General features: G+C 33.4%; 1 protein-coding gene across 4 annotated transcripts in view; it reads right to left on the reverse strand.

Moving 5' to 3' along the window:
• Positions 1–18915, reverse strand: part of LOC129942163 (poly(rC)-binding protein 3) — a 167410-nt gene that overhangs the window by 97110 nt on the left and 51385 nt on the right. For 3 of the 4 annotated variants that reach the window (XM_056050986.1, XM_056050985.1, XM_056050983.1), the window contains exon 1: positions 7465–8131. The exons of the other annotated variant lie outside the window; for it this stretch is intronic. The gene's annotated coding sequence lies outside the window, so the exon portion shown is untranslated. Of the gene's footprint in view, positions 1–7464; positions 8132–18915 lie in introns of those variants that run through there. 4 annotated transcript variants of the gene reach the window in all.

Below are 18915 nucleotides of genomic sequence, written 5' to 3' on the forward strand. Positions count from 1 at the left end.
GATCCGATTTATTTTCACATATTCTTGACTCAATTAACAATTTTCCATAAAAGTTCCATTAGCTAAATCCTTCCTTTACCCAAATTTTATATTTTGTTGTTAACAAAATAGTCCCTCATTTACCATAGTTGTTTTTTTTTTCGAATCCATCATGTAACGGGGGAAATGACGATTTTCCTTTTTGAAAATGCCTGCTCTTAACCTTATGACCGGCAGTGTAGATATAGAATAGTAGAGGACCCAATATCGACCCTTGAGGAACACCGGACGAAGTAAGTAAAAAAACTAGATAAACAGTCATCAACAGCTTGTTTCCCGCTAGTCAATTAAGAATATACAAAGCTTGTTGACAAATTAAACTGTTACATAAGTTTTTTTACACATAACGACAGAAAAATCAAGCAAGATTAAGAAGTTACACGGTCCTTATCCAGCGCTTGTCTTATTTCTTCAGTCACGCAATGAGTGCTATTGTACAGCTGGAAAAGCACGATTGTTTTAGAGTGAGCACAGAGTTCGATGTAAGAAAAGCTATGATTTGTATCTTCAAAATTCTCAAAGATAAATATGGTAGAATTGAAATAGGTTCTTTTAGCATTTTTAGGAAGTGGTATGATTTTTCATTTCTTCCAAAGGTTCGGAAAAACTCCAGATATCAAAATAGTATTAAATGCATTGTGATGAACGCCAAAAAATTGGTAAAATCATTCTGAAAAATTTAGGGTTGATATTGTGAAGACCGACAGCACTTGACTTCACAGAAAGCAGACTTTCAACAACATCAGCAGCATCCACAGAACGAAAACTGACACTAGGGGGATCTTAATGTTCCCTAAACGAAATATTTGTCGATGAACTCGAGAAAGGTGTGTTTGATGGGACTGAGATAAATAATTTATTGAGGGAGTTAACATCAACATCTTTAGCAGGCACATTTCTTTCAGTTTACCTCAATTCAATAAAGAACTCAGTTGAATAGACAAAATCTTGGATTTGGCTTAACCGATTTTCAGCAATTCAGTCAACCGATATCGCATCCAGTTGCTTATGCATTGTACCATTTTTGGCACTAAAGTCATATATTTTACGTAAACCATAGTTTATCATTTTGATTAGTTTAGGTTAGGTTGAAGTGGCTGTCCAAGATGGAAATGAACACACTTAGGCCAGTTTAATGGCAAATTGTGATACCACATGCATCTTGAGGCTTCCTCCTAAGCTCAATGGAACCAGTTTGAGTCCCTTACGAAACGTGAGAGGCTGATAACGCTGATATGATTTAGATCGTTGCGTTTTCAAGCCAGAGCAGTGCATGTACAGAGAAGATGAAGAACTGTTTCGTCCTCTTCCTGGTCCATATTATCAAGCTTTTATGCTTAAGCATTTGAGCTTTTGATTAACAATGTAAATTTTAGCTTGCATTTTTAAACAGATTTAACAAATATTGCCACACTACCCATAATACAATAAAGTCTATTTAACCCAAAATTCGTCACTTACTTCATTTTTTGAGCCACTTTTCGGTGACACAAATTTGTCATTTATTTTTAAATGGAACTTTTTTGCCAAAAGTAGTCAACTCAATGTATTTTATTCTCATAAGAAACTGATCTGTCATTACATCAATATAAAATTTGCTAATAAAAAAATGAAATATTTTATCGAAAAGCTATATTTTATCGAAAAGCTATATTTTTCCTTCTTGATGGCTTTAAGAAGGCACTTAACTAAATTTACAGGAGCTGGAATGTGTTTGTGTACATTTTAAGACTATTTCCTAATTTTAGATAGGCAGCTAAAGCAATAGGCAAAAGAAACAACTTACGTAAAGTACCTATTTATCCTAGGCTAGGAGACAAGAAAAATAAAACAACTTTTGAGAAAAATTATATTTCTCTACTGTGCTGATATAAAAACCGAACAGAGTTTGAATTCCAAATGGAAAAAGTTCAAAATTAGTTCAATAGAAAACCAAATTCCACCGCAAAGCACAAATTTTTGAACCAGCACTTATTTGATATAACCTAAAAACGGTTCCAGGAACTGGTTAAAAGTGGTTCTTTTAGGCACTGCGAATACATATGGCGCAAGGACGGAGCCCAATATTCTTCCTAAATTATCTTCTTATTTGCATCGCTCTTTAGTAAATTGCAATTTGGCAATTTATTATTTTGATTTTTGTGTACAAATAATCTACTGTACAAAGCAAGTTTAACCTTTAAGTAATGGATAGCCATAGTCATTCTTGAAATACAAGCTTTTTTATTAGAAAAGTATTGCAAGTGGGATAAATTATATATAATACAATGAGAAAATGCCAACAAAACGATCCGCAATAGCCAGGTTTTTGCAAAATAAGCCCAGTTAGTCCATTTTCATTAACAAAACTTAATAATATCAACAGTAACAGATTTTGTTTCCCCCAATGGAAGGCACATGATTCCAAATGCACAACTACTCAACGAACACAGCCATCGAGATCAATCGTACCAAAAAAAAAGCTTATGAAACAATTTTGGTGTGATTTGTTTGTTTTAAGTGGCTTTATTTTTAGAATTAAAAAAGTAAATTACGATCCAGAGCTTTTTGACATTATTCCGTAAAGATCTGTTTATCCTGATGAACTGTTCAAAACTTGTATCTATTGTATTTCAGAAAGGACATATTGATAAAAGTAGAGTCTTCTAGTTTTCAACAAAACTGGGGGGCCATTTCGTAAAACGATTAACTTCAAACGATAGCGTTTTGACGAAAGTCTTGCTCAAAGTGATATCGTCAAAACGATAGCGTTTACACGGTAGTTAATAAGGTATCGTCTGTCATTAATTTCCAAATACTAAAAATTGAAATAAAAATGTTTCGGCGTAGTTGAGTTTTGTTACAAAGTGATAATGAAAACTCAGAAAAAAAATCAAATGAATACGGTTATAGAGACAATTAAGAGATAAATCAGACCCTCTACCTTGTAAAATAATTTAAACCATCATAGTTTTTTAAAGTTTTTCAAAAAAGGCCTTTATGAAGATACATATTGGAAACAATAAATTTGCCAGGCGGTTTGCTGTAACTATCAAAACTTTGAGTGGCGGAGGGTACCAAGTTATGAAGTAAGCAAATTACTAGGTTTTGTTAGAGGTAAAATTAGGAGCGCAGTTCACTGTTTTATAAAACACCATACCTTGAGAACCTACCTCGAAAAAAGCCACGAAAAACCACTTCGGCTGAGGATAGAAAATAAATTTCTAAAGTGGATCCATTGTTAACATCCGTTCAATTAAGAGCCCAAATGGAGGAGAACTATGATGACTTCAAGTAAAATATTTGAATGGAAGAATCGCTAGACGTAAGCCCAACCTGTCAAAAAAAAATATAGCTCTAAGAATGAGGTTTGCTAAAGAACACCTTGATAAAAGTTCAAATTTTTGGAATTTGTTCGTGTGGAGCGATGAATCCAAGTTCAACGCTTTTGCTCTCGGGTCTTTAAATCCTGGTTTGAATCAAATTCAATCCATGGCCTGCTCAAAGCCCGGATCTTAACCTAGAAAACCCACGAATAAGGCTTCTCTTTGGAACATTGTTAAAGAAGAGTCGTCAAAAATAACTCCTTCATAGTGTTCATTGCTTGAACGTACAATGCAAAAAAGATGCGCAGAAGTAATAAAACAGAAAGGATATTTAACTAAATCCTAGTTATTAAGTTCCTTCAATAATTTATAAACGTACTTCATTGCTAGCTACTAAATGTGTAGGTATTTTGCATAAATAAAATAATTTATTATTGTGTTAAGTTTCTTCATTTTTAGCTTAATTGTTTGACCACGACTGTATGTTGAAATTATAGTTACATCGTTGGCGGCAAAAAATAAAAACAGAAACAGTGGTAATAAGCAACTTGGTGCAAATTTTCACAATTTCCCATAGACAAAAGTTATCGTTGTTGTTTTACGAACACGATATAATATATTTATTTATATAACAAAGAAAGATGTTGTATCAACAACGTTTGAAATCGGAATTCCCTTAGCGCTTCAAAAACTTCAGATTTTCTTTCTATTACATAAATCATAGCAAAATGTGTGAAGTCATCAATGAAAGACACGAAGTGTCCCAAGCAGCTTCATCAATCAGACCGCAAACATCAGAATAAATTCTTTGTAGTACTCTTTTTGCTCTTTTCCGACAGCCTTTGAAGGGATCGAACGACACTGTTTACCTTCTATGCAGACATCGCAAAAACCAATGTCATCCAATGAAGTCATTTTGGTCCCTTTATCATGTTTTCCCTTGCAATTTTTGTGAACGCTCCTTGTCCAACATGACCCAAACGCCTATGCCACAACTTGATTTCTTCTGTTTTGCATAGATTAGCTGAATGTCCCTGTATTTCGAATTTGACTTCATATAAATTTCCTTGCAAGTAAGCTTCTGCAATCACTAGTCCATTTTTAACCATTATAGCTTTTTTTTTGAAGAATTGGACTTCAACTCCAACTCTAGTTAGTTTCCTTACAGAAAGTAAGTTGTCCCTCAGTTCTGGCACGTATAACACGTCTTTTATAATGACATCTACATTCTTGTTTGTTTTTCCGTTTAAAGATCCTGAGCTTTTTGCAACTAAAAATTGATCATTCCTGGCCTCGCTTAACTCATTCTCTTCAGAAAAAGACCAGTTTTCCTTTGACAGGTGATCACTAGCTCCAGAGTCTAATTTAAACTTATTTTTTGTACCTAGATCTTTCATTCCTCTTTATTGGTTACGATCTGACATCAAACAGATGCCTTTCGTTATTTTGTTGCATCTTTGATTCGGCCCAACGTCATTTTTCCGACAGCCTTTTGCTAAGTGCCTTATCTAGTTACACTTAAAGCATTTACCTTGAAACTTAAAGGTTTTCTTTGGGTATTTCTTCCCAGCGAACGTCGATTTTTTATGAAAAACTTCATCTTTTCTATCTTCTAATTTCGCTCCTTTCAAAAGTATCCTATCTTTGACAATATTAAACGTAACTTCTCCACCCGTTAAGTTTTGTAAGGCAGTAACTAACGGATCGAACTTTTCAGAGAGTGTTAGGAAGAATTGAGCCAACAGTTGCCTTACCAAGTTTTAAAAAATCATGATGTGGTTAGCTACTGAATCACCATCATTCATACGAAGCTTCATTAACTGCTTCCGTACCAAAAGTTGGTTAACAACCGATTTTCTTGCAAAAGATTATTGAAGGCTTTACGTCATCTCTTTAGTAGTATTCTTTTCACGGATATAACTTAAGCAGCCGTTATGCACAAACGCTACGATTTTATCCTTCGCTTTCTTATCTCTTCTAGAAAATTCTTCATATCCTGCATTAGTAGCCTCAACGACTTTCGTTAAAACATTAGCCAGATTAAGCGAGTGCTCGAACTCTGAACTGCCAATCATCGAATCCGCTATCATTGAATTGCGGAATTCCACAAACTGACTCTTTTGATTCACCCATAAGCTAATAGAGTCTTGTTGTTTTACAAACAGGATAGACAACGACACCAGCGCTGAAATCAAACGAAGAATAACTTGCAAATCGCTGCTTCTTTGGACTTAGAAAGCAATTGAGTTGTAAAGTCCTCTCTCGAGCATGTAAAATCACCATCTATAAGACACTCATCATCCCGGTTCTCATCTATGGCGCTGAGGCCTGGACCCTGTCAAAGAAAGATGAGAGCGTCTTAGGATGCTTCGAGAGAAAAATTCTTCGGGTGATTTTTGGTCCCGTACGCATAGATGGAGAATGGAGGAGAAGATATAACGACGAACTGTACGGGCTGTACAGCGACACTGACCTAGTTAGCAGAATTAAAGTCCAGCGGCTTAGATGGCTAGGTCAAGTAGAGCGGATGGACATCAACGCTTCAGCCCGGAAGGTCTTCGAAACGAATCCCGAGGGACGGCGCAGTAGAGGAAGGCCGACCTCAACCAACTTGGCGTGCGAAATTGGAGACAACTAGCTAGGGACCGAGCTGGCTGGAGACGCTTGTTGGTTGAGGCCCAGGTCCGCCCGGACTGTAGCGCCACCTTAAGTAAGTAAGTAAAATGTAATTTCTCAAATTATCCGTTCGGATTTAGCATACAAAAAGTTGTAGATCTTCTATATCCATGATTGAGAGTTGTAAGTCACTAGGCCCTAATTCTCTCGGGATTGTTGCGCCACCTAATGTATTTATTTTTGTAAAGGTAAAAATTGGCCAGACAGTGATATTTGTATCTAAACAGAGCAGGTATCCAATTCCATGGCAAGACAAGAAGTTTTTTCAACATTTGACAATGAAGGTTTCTTCTTCTCGTCAACGTATCATCCACTTTGAGACGCCACAGACAGTGTACAATACTATGACGACAAGCAAACTAGAATCGCGACAACGACAACAGCAATGCAGAAGCAGTAACAGCAGCAGCAATAAACAAGCGTGTCGCGATTCTGTTGTGAATGTAAAGTATGAATATCATAGGCTTCCTTCACACTCACACGACACTAACTATTGCACCAGCTCCAAGTAGCACAGCCAGCAGCAGCACCACCACCAACCGAGCAAAGTTGCCTTGAGTATAGCCATAGTCGTCTTCGTAGCCCGGCCCTGCCCGGCTCAACTCTACTCGGCACTTTTCGAACGGCATAGTAACTCTGCCTGCTTCTTCTGGCATAGCATAGTAGATCATATAAAGTAAAGTAAGAGCACAGAAATAATTATAGATAGTTGCTTCTTGCAACTGCAACTAATTCTTACACATCATGCAGGCAAAAACAAATCACACAACACACTACAGACTACAGACTATAGACTGCACCATTCACCAAACAAACCACACATCTCTGCCATGCCATCTCCACCATCTCACAGCTCATGTTGTTCACCGAACTTTCAAGATTTTCTTTTCATTTTACAACAACGACGAGCGACGAACGAAGAAAAAAAGAAAAGATTTTTGTCAGTGTTTCAGTTTTCAACAAGCAAACGCCCTGCGCCTCCTTTAGCTAGCTTCCTATTCGTACTTTTGGCAGCACTTTTTTCTTACACTAATTAATTAATGCACTTTGGAGCTTGCAGCTTGGGCATGGGAACAGTCACAAGCAAGGCACACCATACACACCACAAACATTTCACAGAACATGGAAACAGAAAAACAGAGAACTACGTATAAATAATAAATGCACTTTTCTTCTACTTGTCCCAATCAAAAATCTCTAAAAGTCTCAAAACTGAATCTCTGCCAATTTGGATTTGAACCTCCTCGAGAAGTAAAAAAAATAAAAATAATTCGAATCAGAATCGGAATCAAAAGCAATGCAGTTTTTTTGCGATAACTTAGGTTAGGTGGCAAGGCAAAGACAAATGCAACATTGGAACATTGCAACATTCTCCCGATTGCGATCGAAGTTTCTCTACGATAACACATTTAATTTGTTTTTTATTATTTTTTCTAATATTTACCTAATTGCAATGGCGTTGATTTGATGTATGATGCGATTTAAATCAATAATTCCAGTTTTATTTTTCGTTTTGCTTTTTTTAATTTGTTATTTCGTTTTTCGCGCAGCAGCAGCAGCAACAGCGGGCAACAAACAGCAAACAGCACAGAACGTCGAACGACGACAACGATGATGATGATGGAAGAAGCGAAATAAAGAAAACACAACCGAAGTCGATGTCGAAGACCGAAGAACCGAACCGGCAGACGCAAAGCAAACGCAAATTCAGAGCTCAGCAGAGACGAAAAGCAGCAGCAGGCTGAGGGCTGAGGCAAAGGCAATGGCAATAAGGAATGCACACAGAGCGGGGCAGTTCGGTGGCGGGGAAAAAAGTGAATGAACGTGAGTGCACAAAAGGGGAGCCCGAGGAACCCACAGGGGAAAATGTCAAATCACTAGAAGAGACAATAAAAAGGAGGCAAATTCACTCCGGCGGAGCTCACTTTTTGATTTTCGTCTGATTCGAGAAAAATTCACTAGTTTCTGTTTTTCTTCGTCTTCCTTTTTTGCAGCACTTCACTTTACTTTTTTCGTAGTTTTCAATTCTTTTAAATAATTGTAATTCAGGATTTTGCTACCATTGATTTGTTTTTTTTTTTTCTTTTGTATCTTTGGTGTAAAACTTTGTGGATTTAAAATTTCAACGAGAACCACAGACTTGAGACTACAAAAAATGAAAATGAGGAAAATTACGCACAACTTTTCAATTTGCGAGTTCAACTGAGAGTGGCGCTGGTTTGGTCTGGTGCTGGTGGTGCTGGATGGCGGTGTATACGAAAATATATATCATTCGACTCGACGACGGATGGCGATTATTTTTTGTCTTCTTTTGTTGTGTTGTTTTGTGTCATGGCAGACGGAGTGCTGTCTTTTTCATTCAAGCTGAAACTTATGAAGGGAGTAGAGATGAAAATGCGACTATGAATGAGATGACATGAGGTGTTGAGGAAATGAATGAAGCGTATGGTAGAGTGAGAGAACATAATGGGATTGTGTGCAAAAATGCAATGGTTGAATGATGGAAGAGGTGAATATTGAATTGCTGGGTTAAAATCGTGGTGGATAGAGAAAGTAAATGAACTTGAGGTGGATATATATTTCGTTTTTTTTGGGTGTGAACACATGGAAAATTCTGATTGAAGTTTTGTGTTCTTTTTTTTATTTGATTAATGATAAAAATTTATGACATAACACATAAATTTGATTTGTGTCTGTGGTAATCATTCTTGATTCATGAGTATAACTTGGTCAGTTTTCATTTCTAAGATTTCTGAGGTTTTTCTCAGTCAGTTGACACATGGAGTCACATCACTTTGCAGTAAGCGAATGAAACTACAATTGGAGATTGATTATTTTTCAAATTGACGGTTAATGTATGTTTCGTTAAAAAAGAGTAAAAAGCGGTTCGAAGAAGATGAATTTTAATTAATAATTTTATATAAACGGTAACTACAACTTTTTCTTTTTTTTAAGGTATTTATTTTTGATTCTTGGGATTTTTGAGATTAAATTACAAAATTTGACTCATTTTGTTTGATAGATTTAAAACATAGTTTAGAAAGAAAGACAATCGCATTCTTTAATAAAATTAATATTAATTACCGTTGATACAAACATTATTTGGTGAAGTTAATGTTTTTTGAGACACTTTTTATGTAACTCTTATGGGAAATATACATTGTGTTGAAAAATAATCTATCGCCTATTGAAGGTTCTTGCTCTGACTGCCAGGTGCAGTGGCTCCACAATTGAGTGTTTTTAACAAAGTCACTCCATATAAAGACAGGAATCCTAAATGTCATTCTGGTTTGACTACAAGCTGAAATGTCGATTTACACGTACACAGCTAAAGCTTATATCAACATACCGCACACGTTCACATCGTATCAATTTAATACGAATTTATGATAGATTGATGGAAGTGTTCAAAAAGTATGAAAATGAGAACAACGAACTTAAAAGTGCTTACCTTAACTTAAATGGAGACATTTTATTAAAGGATTATTTTATAAGGGAGAATGTACTTAATCTAATGCAGAATGTTGGGACTATAAACTAAAGCATTTCATATAAAAACCTAAAAAATAGTTTTCATTATGACGGGTAGGTGGCTGTTTTGTGTGTGTTAAATGGCAACGTAGTGTGGATTGTAGTTTAAAAAAAAGAAGAAGGTTATCTTTTATGGATTTTTGCTATAGTAATTGACAGTTTATTTGTATATTTAATCGAAAAAAAGAATTTAAAAAAATAAGGAAAAGTAGGAATATAATTACATGAAACACAATTTGGTACAATTTATTTCTATATATACTTTTATAAACAATTGAATAACTTAACAATCAGCGCTAATTGGAGATTATTCAATCTATTTGGAAGCTTGATGAAGTCACATTTGACAAAGATTTTTACACAACAAAGAACGACATTTTTTGAAAGTTTTTTTTACAAAAAAATAAAAACCTTAAAAGAACACTAATAAAGTTTGGTATGAAAAATGATTGTTAACTAAAATATCTTTTCAAAAATTAAAGATACTGGGCCATATTCATATCTGTGCTAAACTAAACACCGGTTTACGTTCTTCATAGACAATTTAAACCCATTTTTAAACAATAGTCAGGAATCTAAAAACAAACACGTAGGAACCCACTTTTAAACTTTTTTTAACACTACAAAACGTCATAAATAAAGAAATATTTGAAAATATAAAAACAAGAAATGAAATGTCAATAGACTTGAGAATTTATGAAGACTTTATTTTGCTGGATGTTGGAATGGCACCCGCATCAACCCCTTTGAAAAGGATGCCGACGATTTCTATAAAAGTTATCGATTCTATAACAAAAAACTGGCAAGCTTGTTGTTAATCTTCTAAATATTGAAGATTAAACTTCAAAGAGAATTTTCCAACATCTTCAAGTTTTCAAGTCTTAAGAGCTGAGATTTTTCAAATTTTTTAATTGTCAACGGAATAGTTCTAAGAATTAAAAAAAATGGCCCTCCCGGTTGTTTTAAATGAAGTTGTACTAGTTTATGGGAATACGAACGTTTAAGATATGACAATGAATTTGCCCCATTAGCTTTAATCTAATTTCATCTTAGTAAAATTATTGTTTTCAACAATCAATAAAATTTGCAACTTTTTTTACAAAAAAAACGATAATCTACAAAAACAACAAAAACCTGAAAAAAAAAAATGATTTTCGACTCAAGTAATATGAAAACAAAGAGAGTATAAGCAAACTTTTCATCTTGCACTAATTATTGTTATTTATATTTTGTTAAAATTTTAGGCAAATCAATAGACGGGTATGGAAGGGAAGTTATCAATGTTGGTCGCACCCCAACGTCTTTTTGAAATGCGTATTCACTTCAATTATATATTAGAATAATTGCTTTTGGCATCACTTTAACAAAACTTCCTTTTAATAAAGTTCAGAGTAAAATATGCTTTTTTAAAAATTTTGTACTTCATTCTAAAATTAAATATATTTGCCTAAGCTCTGCAACTTTTGAATCCTACAATTTATTTAAATTTACATTTAAAATATTATAAAAGGAAAAAAACGCCAGATTTAAAACTTAGTTGATTGTGAAAAAAGATTAGACACTCTTTGTAAATTTAAAAGCAAGTGTCTTAATTTTTTTTGCAAAAAGTGATGTTACTACTCAATTATTAGTTTCTTCATAAATTCTTTGTACCTTGTCAAAAAATGTTTATTTTAATAATGTTTGATTTGATCAAATCCAGGCGAAAATAAAATTTAACTTTTTCATTAAAAAAGTGTGTCCACACCATAACAACCGAACATTTTAGAACACATCCCTCGTTAATTTGTATAATGTCAATGCTGAAAATTCAACTAACTATAATTTTGTTTTGGAATTGTTTTATTCTCTAATTGGTAGTAGCACATTTATAGCTCAAATCGTTAGATAGCGAAAATTTTCTATCGAAAAATCTGCAATCGGCGAAAGGTACTGATTGTTAAAAAAATCAGCTGTCAAAACGAAACCATATCACTCGTTATGTTTTTTTCGATGTCAAATAAATAGTTCTGAAATAAGTGACATTTGTTTCGAGTTCAATCTTAGGGGGCCAGTTATAGGTTTTATTGATAATTTTGTTTTGAGATTTAAAGCAATTAGTTAAGTTAACTTTGTTATATTTCGTATTAAATTAATGCTAATAAACAAAAGTTTAGATTTCAATGAACAGCTGATTTTAAAATGTATAATTAGGACACATTTATTCCACTGTAAAGAAGTATTCACATGAGCGCGACCAACGAACGACGAATGAATTACAAAATGTGAGTTTATATACGTTTGAAGACATATTTCCACACAAATTCTCAACAAAACGGTAGCAATTTAGTTTACATTTGATTTATGATGCATACTTTTACTTTTCAATTATCATATATTAATGAATTTAATAAAAAACAAATTTATTCGTCGCGAAAAAATTGCAGTTGATACGAGCTGGCAAACTTTATTCGAGTTCCACATTATCCACACTCGCAACGAATAAAATAATCGCGCGTACTTAACCTCGGAAAATCGTTCTTGTTTTGGTTTCGGTGGTGAATGGTGTTTGGCTGTGGCTGCTTGTCAAACTTCATTCGCAACGAATTAAAAACTCTCATGTGAAAGAAATGTCAAAATCGACGAATATTAGTTAATTCGTTGGTCGTTTATCGTTGATCGTGCTCATGTGAATAGGGCTTAACCTTAAATGATTGATTCCAATCGGGAAATGCTTGATTCCAATCAAAAAATGCTTGAATTTAGAATGGAAGGTAGGATTGCATCTTTAAGTGACATTGGTTTTTATACTTGAATTTGCAATAATTACATGCGACAGGTCGTTTATAGCGATCATTAAAAAATTCTGATTTAAATCCACAGGAACATTTTTTGTTTGACGGATATGTCATTGTATAAAATTGAAACATGAGTCCTGGGAACGATTGGGTTTATTTGCTGATATAATTAAATTATTTGTTTATGAAAATGAACCTCTTTCAAAAAAATAAAGAATTTTACCAAAATTAAAATTTTTCAATTAAACCTTTTTATAAAAAAAAAACAGCTTTATGTGATTTTCAATCTATTAGTATCTTGGCAAAGGATTCAGGAAATGAAATTATGCCACAACAATCTGATATTAAATACAATAATAATTATAAATCTTTGTGTATAAATGTCAAACTCATAGCTTTCGAAAAATGTCCGTAAGCTTTTGATTCTTTTTAATAAGCTATACTTGTTCTGTTCGTCAACTGTCAGTTTTCACCGACAAATGGAAAATACAAATCTAATACACAGGAAGGATTACATTTTTTGACAGACAGTGTGTTGTTCGTACACTAATGGAACATTATTTGTTAAATGAACTGTCAAATTTTGTATGCAAAATGATATGCACAATTTGGTTAAAATTCTCTAAGGATTGCGGTGGATGGAGTTATTCAAATTAGTTTGATAAACTCAATGTCAATTTTAAAATTAAGAAATAGTTTTCTTATTGAACTAAGTGTTGTAAAAATGGACTTAAAAACGCGAAATCACTTCTAAAATTGCATCCTGTTTTTATTTCTGTTTATATAAACGCAAGATCATTTTGGCTTCTTTCTAAATAATTTTTTGACCATAATTGAAATTAAAAATTATCTTTTAAAATATTACTTCTTAAGTCATCATTTCTTATAATTCATTATTAAATCTCAACCCTGCATAATTCGTATATTATTTTTGTTTTGACACCTGACAAACAGCTGATTTAAAAATCGCAGCCAATGACCCTAATAGAAAAAATTACCAATTTAGTAATTTTAACGTAACTTAGAACCCATCTGTTCCTCTTTTCAATGAATCCTATTAAGTAGGGCACGATCCGATGAAAAAAAGGAGATAAATTGGAATCATAAAGACCTTTCATCTTTTATAGGAACAAAGAATTAAAAATAGAAGAGAAGTCTCAAAAGTAAGATAAGGAAAAACATTTCTCAAGACTGACAGCTGCCAAACTAGCAACCAAAACAGAAAATTTGTACAACATTGTATTTTTTTTGGGGTTAGATTATAGCAAAAGTGTAGCAATACTTTATTCAGATATTTTGTTATTACGATGGTTAAATGCAAAATTTTAACCCACTTATTTTCAAAGGTATTATAAAACAGTGGAAAACCTGACAAATCAATCACCGCAGAAACTAATTTTCAAATTTTGTATTTGAAAATTTGTCTGCAGAGTAGATAAATCCAGATTATAGGAAGTATGATAATGGAGGATTACACATGGTAGACTGCACTTTCTAGTACGCACTAAAATTAGAATTTGGACAGGATACCAAATATTGAAATAACATAATTTGGATAAAGATAGTTGGTAGACCAAAAGTAGACAGATCTTGTTAAGTTTAAATTATAGGAAGTACTGATATAAGGACGAACATGTTCATTTACGTGGACTCACTTTTTCATTATGACATGTGAATCTATCATGCACAATATTTGTTCTCAGAATTGCAGATGAACATAAATGTAAGCCCGCCATTATGATTATGTGAAGTATTAAGGTGCGTCTACATCTAAAAAAGTTATAGAATTGTAATAAAAGAAAAACGAAATTTGAATGAACAAATTTTATCGAGCTGTCTAAAGCTAAATCTCCCCAAAACAATGCTCTCATGTAAATTTCAATTTATTTTATTAAGGTGTGTCTACACGTAAAAAAGTTATAGAATTGTAATAAAAGAAAAACGAAATTTGAATAAACAAATTTTATCAAACCGGCTAAAGCTAAACTAAATCTCCCTAAAACAATGCTCTCATGTAAATTTCAATTTATTTTTCATTCTTCCAAAAATTTCCCATAATCCCTTTTCATTTTCAGGAAATATCCATTAAATATTTCATTAATGTTAATTTAATCACTCACATACAAAAGCCATTATTTTATTATATTAATTTCCTCGAAATCAAAATTGTGTTTGAGGATAAAAATAACATATCTATTATTGCATTTTCCCAATGCCAATATAATATTGTTCTTTATTTATAAAAAAAAACAATGAATTTTAATTAAATTTAAAATCAACAGAATAAAACTGCATAATTGCATTAACCATCGTCGGACTCGGGCCCCAGGTTTTCACCTCTATACATTTTCCTCTCTGCTAAAATAAAAGTTATAGTTAAAAAAGAAACAACTTAAATGGGTCACACTCTCTGTAAATGAAAACAAAAGAATATTGGACATAAAACACATTTCACTATCATCTAGATAGGTACATATAAAATAAACATCGGCAGTTCCTATTTTGTTTTTTTAATTTTTTTCCCAACAGAGGGAGTACATGAACATAAATGAATTTATACTCAACTGTCAAGTGGAAAACAACATTTTATAGCTTTTTACTTTTGAGTGAGTGTTTTTTTTTTTATTTAAATTTTATTTGACATTTATTTTTATTTGACAGTAATTCGAGTACAAAAAAAGCAAGATGCCTTTTCTGCAAGTGACAGTTTTTTTAACTCATAACACACGTGTGGCAAAAAATTCAGTAAAACAATTGAAAACTCGTTGAATTGACCCAGTTGTCATGTCAGATGTAATTCAAGTATTTAGACAATCGATGACAGTAACCATAACCACCTATCCACCACTGCTGTCAAGTTCCCTTCACAATGACACATGACACAGCCTTAGGTAGTTCCAACTCAACCACTTGTCACAAGTAAAACAGGGCTCGCATTTGATTCCTGATGAAAATTAAACCATGTTCGAATGGTTCAAAATTTTGCAGGAACTTTCAAGAGTTACCAAACGCACCTACATAAATTTAATCAACATTTAAATTTTCCAAAATGTCCGTCACTGGATTTCAGAAAAACGAATTAGAATTTGTCATAATAAAAAGCTCTTATGATGAAAGTTAATTTCATATAAATACGAGTGCGCCATATTAATTGATTTGCCAACTGTATAATCAGAAGTCATTACTGAAATTTGATTTTCAGGTCAGAAAATAATTTGTGTCACTTGTGCTGTCTCATTTCGAAAACGCCAAATATGGTTCCTATAATTCGAAAGGCAATTAATTAGGTATAAGGCTCGATTGACACATTCGTTGAGGGTGGAGAGTATATGGAAGTCCATTAGCTTTGTTAATGAACGTTAATGGGAATATTAGTAGGGTGTCTTCTTATTATTTCTTCCCCTTACGTTACTAGGATAGAATATGTATATTGAATAGGGGTGCTTTCTTTTTCCATCCAAAATGATTTCGATTTGTCACTTTGTCAATCAGTCAATCATGGATTTCTTAATATTTTTTCTATTACTACATTTTCTTGGAAATCTTGATTTGGGTTGAAATTAGAGATTCCGGGTGTCAAAAAAAAACACAGTACCTTGTCCTAAAATTCGGAAGTTCTTGAAAAAATGCATTGATGAAACTTTCAGAGCATCAAAGTCTATTAGTAGCTAAAATTCTGCCTCTCTTATGTCCCTCCCATTTGACAGTATTGATTTTGTTCTCTATTTTCCTACCTCTAAATTTAGCTGACCTAAAACCATATTTATTTCCATTGAGACCTCGAAACAAACAATTTATTGATGTGAACATGGTTGGGCACAGAAAACAATCTTAAATTATTCATATTCAACCCACTTTCAATCTTACTTCGGGGGCAGTTTTGATTCTATTAACTTTTTCAAAATGACAGTTCTATATGATTTCTGTATGTACATGCATCAAATTTGCTTCATAGGCAAAGTTTAAACTTTCGAAAAATAAAAGTAATTCCATCAAGCAATTAATCAAATAGAAAACAGCCTCCCATCATAGAGACTTCCTCTATTTGTGCTTCATTAATATGCAGGCAGAGGCACTTAAGTAATTAAGCTTCCTGGTGTTGGTGTTACTGTTGCCTCACATTTTTGAGTTCATCTGTCAAAACGTATTTGACATCAAAGTATGTTTTTTTATGTGCTTTAATGAAAAACATTTAATCTTCAAAAAGACCACATACAAGGCATTTAAAAAACGATAGACCTACCTACATAACCTATGACATTATTTATTTTTGACAAAACCAGTTAACTGTTTTTTTTACAAATTTTCAACCCTGACATGAACCATGAACCCTCTGTTTGAAAATCGTGATTGACAATCTGTAACAACTCACAAGAAATTGTAGATTAGTAGAAGCAAGTGTGGTAAGTTACTTGAAAAGAGCCTTAAAAAATAAAAGAACATAAACCACCTTATATAGAAGCTAACAAAATTCTGTTTGGAAGGTTGGGAGCAGGCGTGGTGTGGCTATAGCAACCAAAACATCACTTCAGCTAAGTTTATGTGACACCGGAAAGACGTCCAATTGAAGACACTCTGGCAGGCGGAATATAAAGTTGTATATAGGAAAACAGCATGTACCATCATCACCATGTCTACGTTAAGTTATTCTTTCTGCGTACCTATATTTTGTCATCGTCCTCGTCGTCGTCGTTGTCGTGTCGGTCGGCTGGCTGGCTGGAGCTTTTTCTTGACTCGTGGTTGTTCATTCACAGTTTTTCTCAGGTTCTACTCTGTAGACTGTCCAGGGATGGTTTATTTTGAAAAGTCAATATGAACATTGCCAAGGCTACCTGCAAAATACAGCTAAAAGGCTTGTTTAAGAGGTTTAGAAACAGAGAATACTTAGGTCTTACATATTCGAAAATTCAACGTATTTTAAAAATATTTGTGCCTGACTTTTGTCGCATTCATTTTTGTCCGATTCCGTCACAGAAACTCATTGAAATTTATGGTAAGCGAACAGATCTTATCTTAAGTGACTAAAAACGCCTCGAGCACACTTTAAAGCTCAGAACTGACATTTGATGCTATAATTACGAAAAAATTTGGTTGGTTCAGCTTTGGCTTCACCTGACGTTTACGAGTTCAGCCATAGGAATTCAATGCATGCTATCACAATGGAGCTTCGACCTCACGTTTCGTTTGACAATCGTAAGGAAAGGAACGTAATGTGACTCAAAACGGAAGCTCTAGTTCAATTATCTAAACATTTGCCTTGTCTGACAATTCAACAGCTGTAAAAAAATGTCAACAAACAAAATATTTGGAGGGATGAAGTAATAGAAATGTCATTCAAAGGAACCTCGAAGCAGGCCACCGTAACGTAGACGAAGTCGAAGCTGAAACGTGTTTGTGATTCAGGCATAACTAAGTTGACTTCAACTATGTATGTTTAACAAACTTAAAAATGTTAATTATTAGTTTTGGTGGGCTAACGAACAGATCTAATAAAACAGCGTTTATTAGATCCCGTTTGTAAACCTGTTTTGAATCGAAATTAATTTGAATGAAAATAGCTTTAACTAACTACAAATAAGAACTCGGAATTGCGAACAGAACTCAAGCTTTCGATCATTTTTATAATGAAGAAGATTGACGTTTGACGTTTATAAATGTCAATAATGTTAATTGAAATTAGTTTGATTCGATTGACATGAAGTTGGAATTAAAATAAACTTCCATTTTGACTGGAAATGCATGCAAATATTTTTTGTTAAATGTGTGCGTAAACAGAAACGTATTTATTCAAACTTATTTATTTATTTCGCAAAAAATCAAAATTCGAAAATTCAACAAAACTTAAGCTTTCGACCCAGTTTATAAAGACATACGAGTAGATTGGTTTGACAGGTGAAATTTTTGCGTTTCTGAATGTCACTTTTGTTAATAACAAAAGGTAAATCTTTTAACCAGAGATAAACTTAAGCTTGAATAGGGCGCCACTTTGGAAATATATTCAGTTATGCCTTAAATATCTCCCTGGCCACGGATGACTTGAGCCTCTATATACATAAAAATAACATAGCTCCATAGTATATATTATTTTGATAGTCGCGTCATTTGAGCACATGCCATGACGATGAGATGAGGAGTCTCATAATCCGGCAGACTCTTGGAGGATTTCCGGTTGATGTTTCTGATTCTGTTTGTTTGTGTTGTTGTTGTTGTTGTTGTTGTTGATTTTTTTATGAGGAGGGATAAACGATCGAATAAAGGATATTGGAATACATTGATTTCTTTATTTATTTGCAATTTTCCTTTCACCATATCTAAATATCCTATCTAAACGAAAGAAAAAACAACATACATATATAAAATGTAAGTATAATGTGTGATGACATACGGAAAATGACATTTCTATTATATTTCATTTTTCGGTTGATATTTCCCCTGTCAATTAGACAATACAAGAAAGACATCCAGCTAGAGCCCGAGCTAGAGCCAAACCACCTCAAAAAGGTACTACATATTATATATTCTCCAAAATGGAGATTTTTGTATGTTTTGAGATGAAGAAAACGCCCTTGAATAACGGTTCTACTCCA

The sequence above is a fragment of the Eupeodes corollae genome, chromosome 1, assembly GCF_945859685.1.
Source record: "Eupeodes corollae chromosome 1, idEupCoro1.1, whole genome shotgun sequence".
NCBI lineage: Eukaryota > Metazoa > Arthropoda > Insecta > Diptera > Syrphidae > Eupeodes > Eupeodes corollae.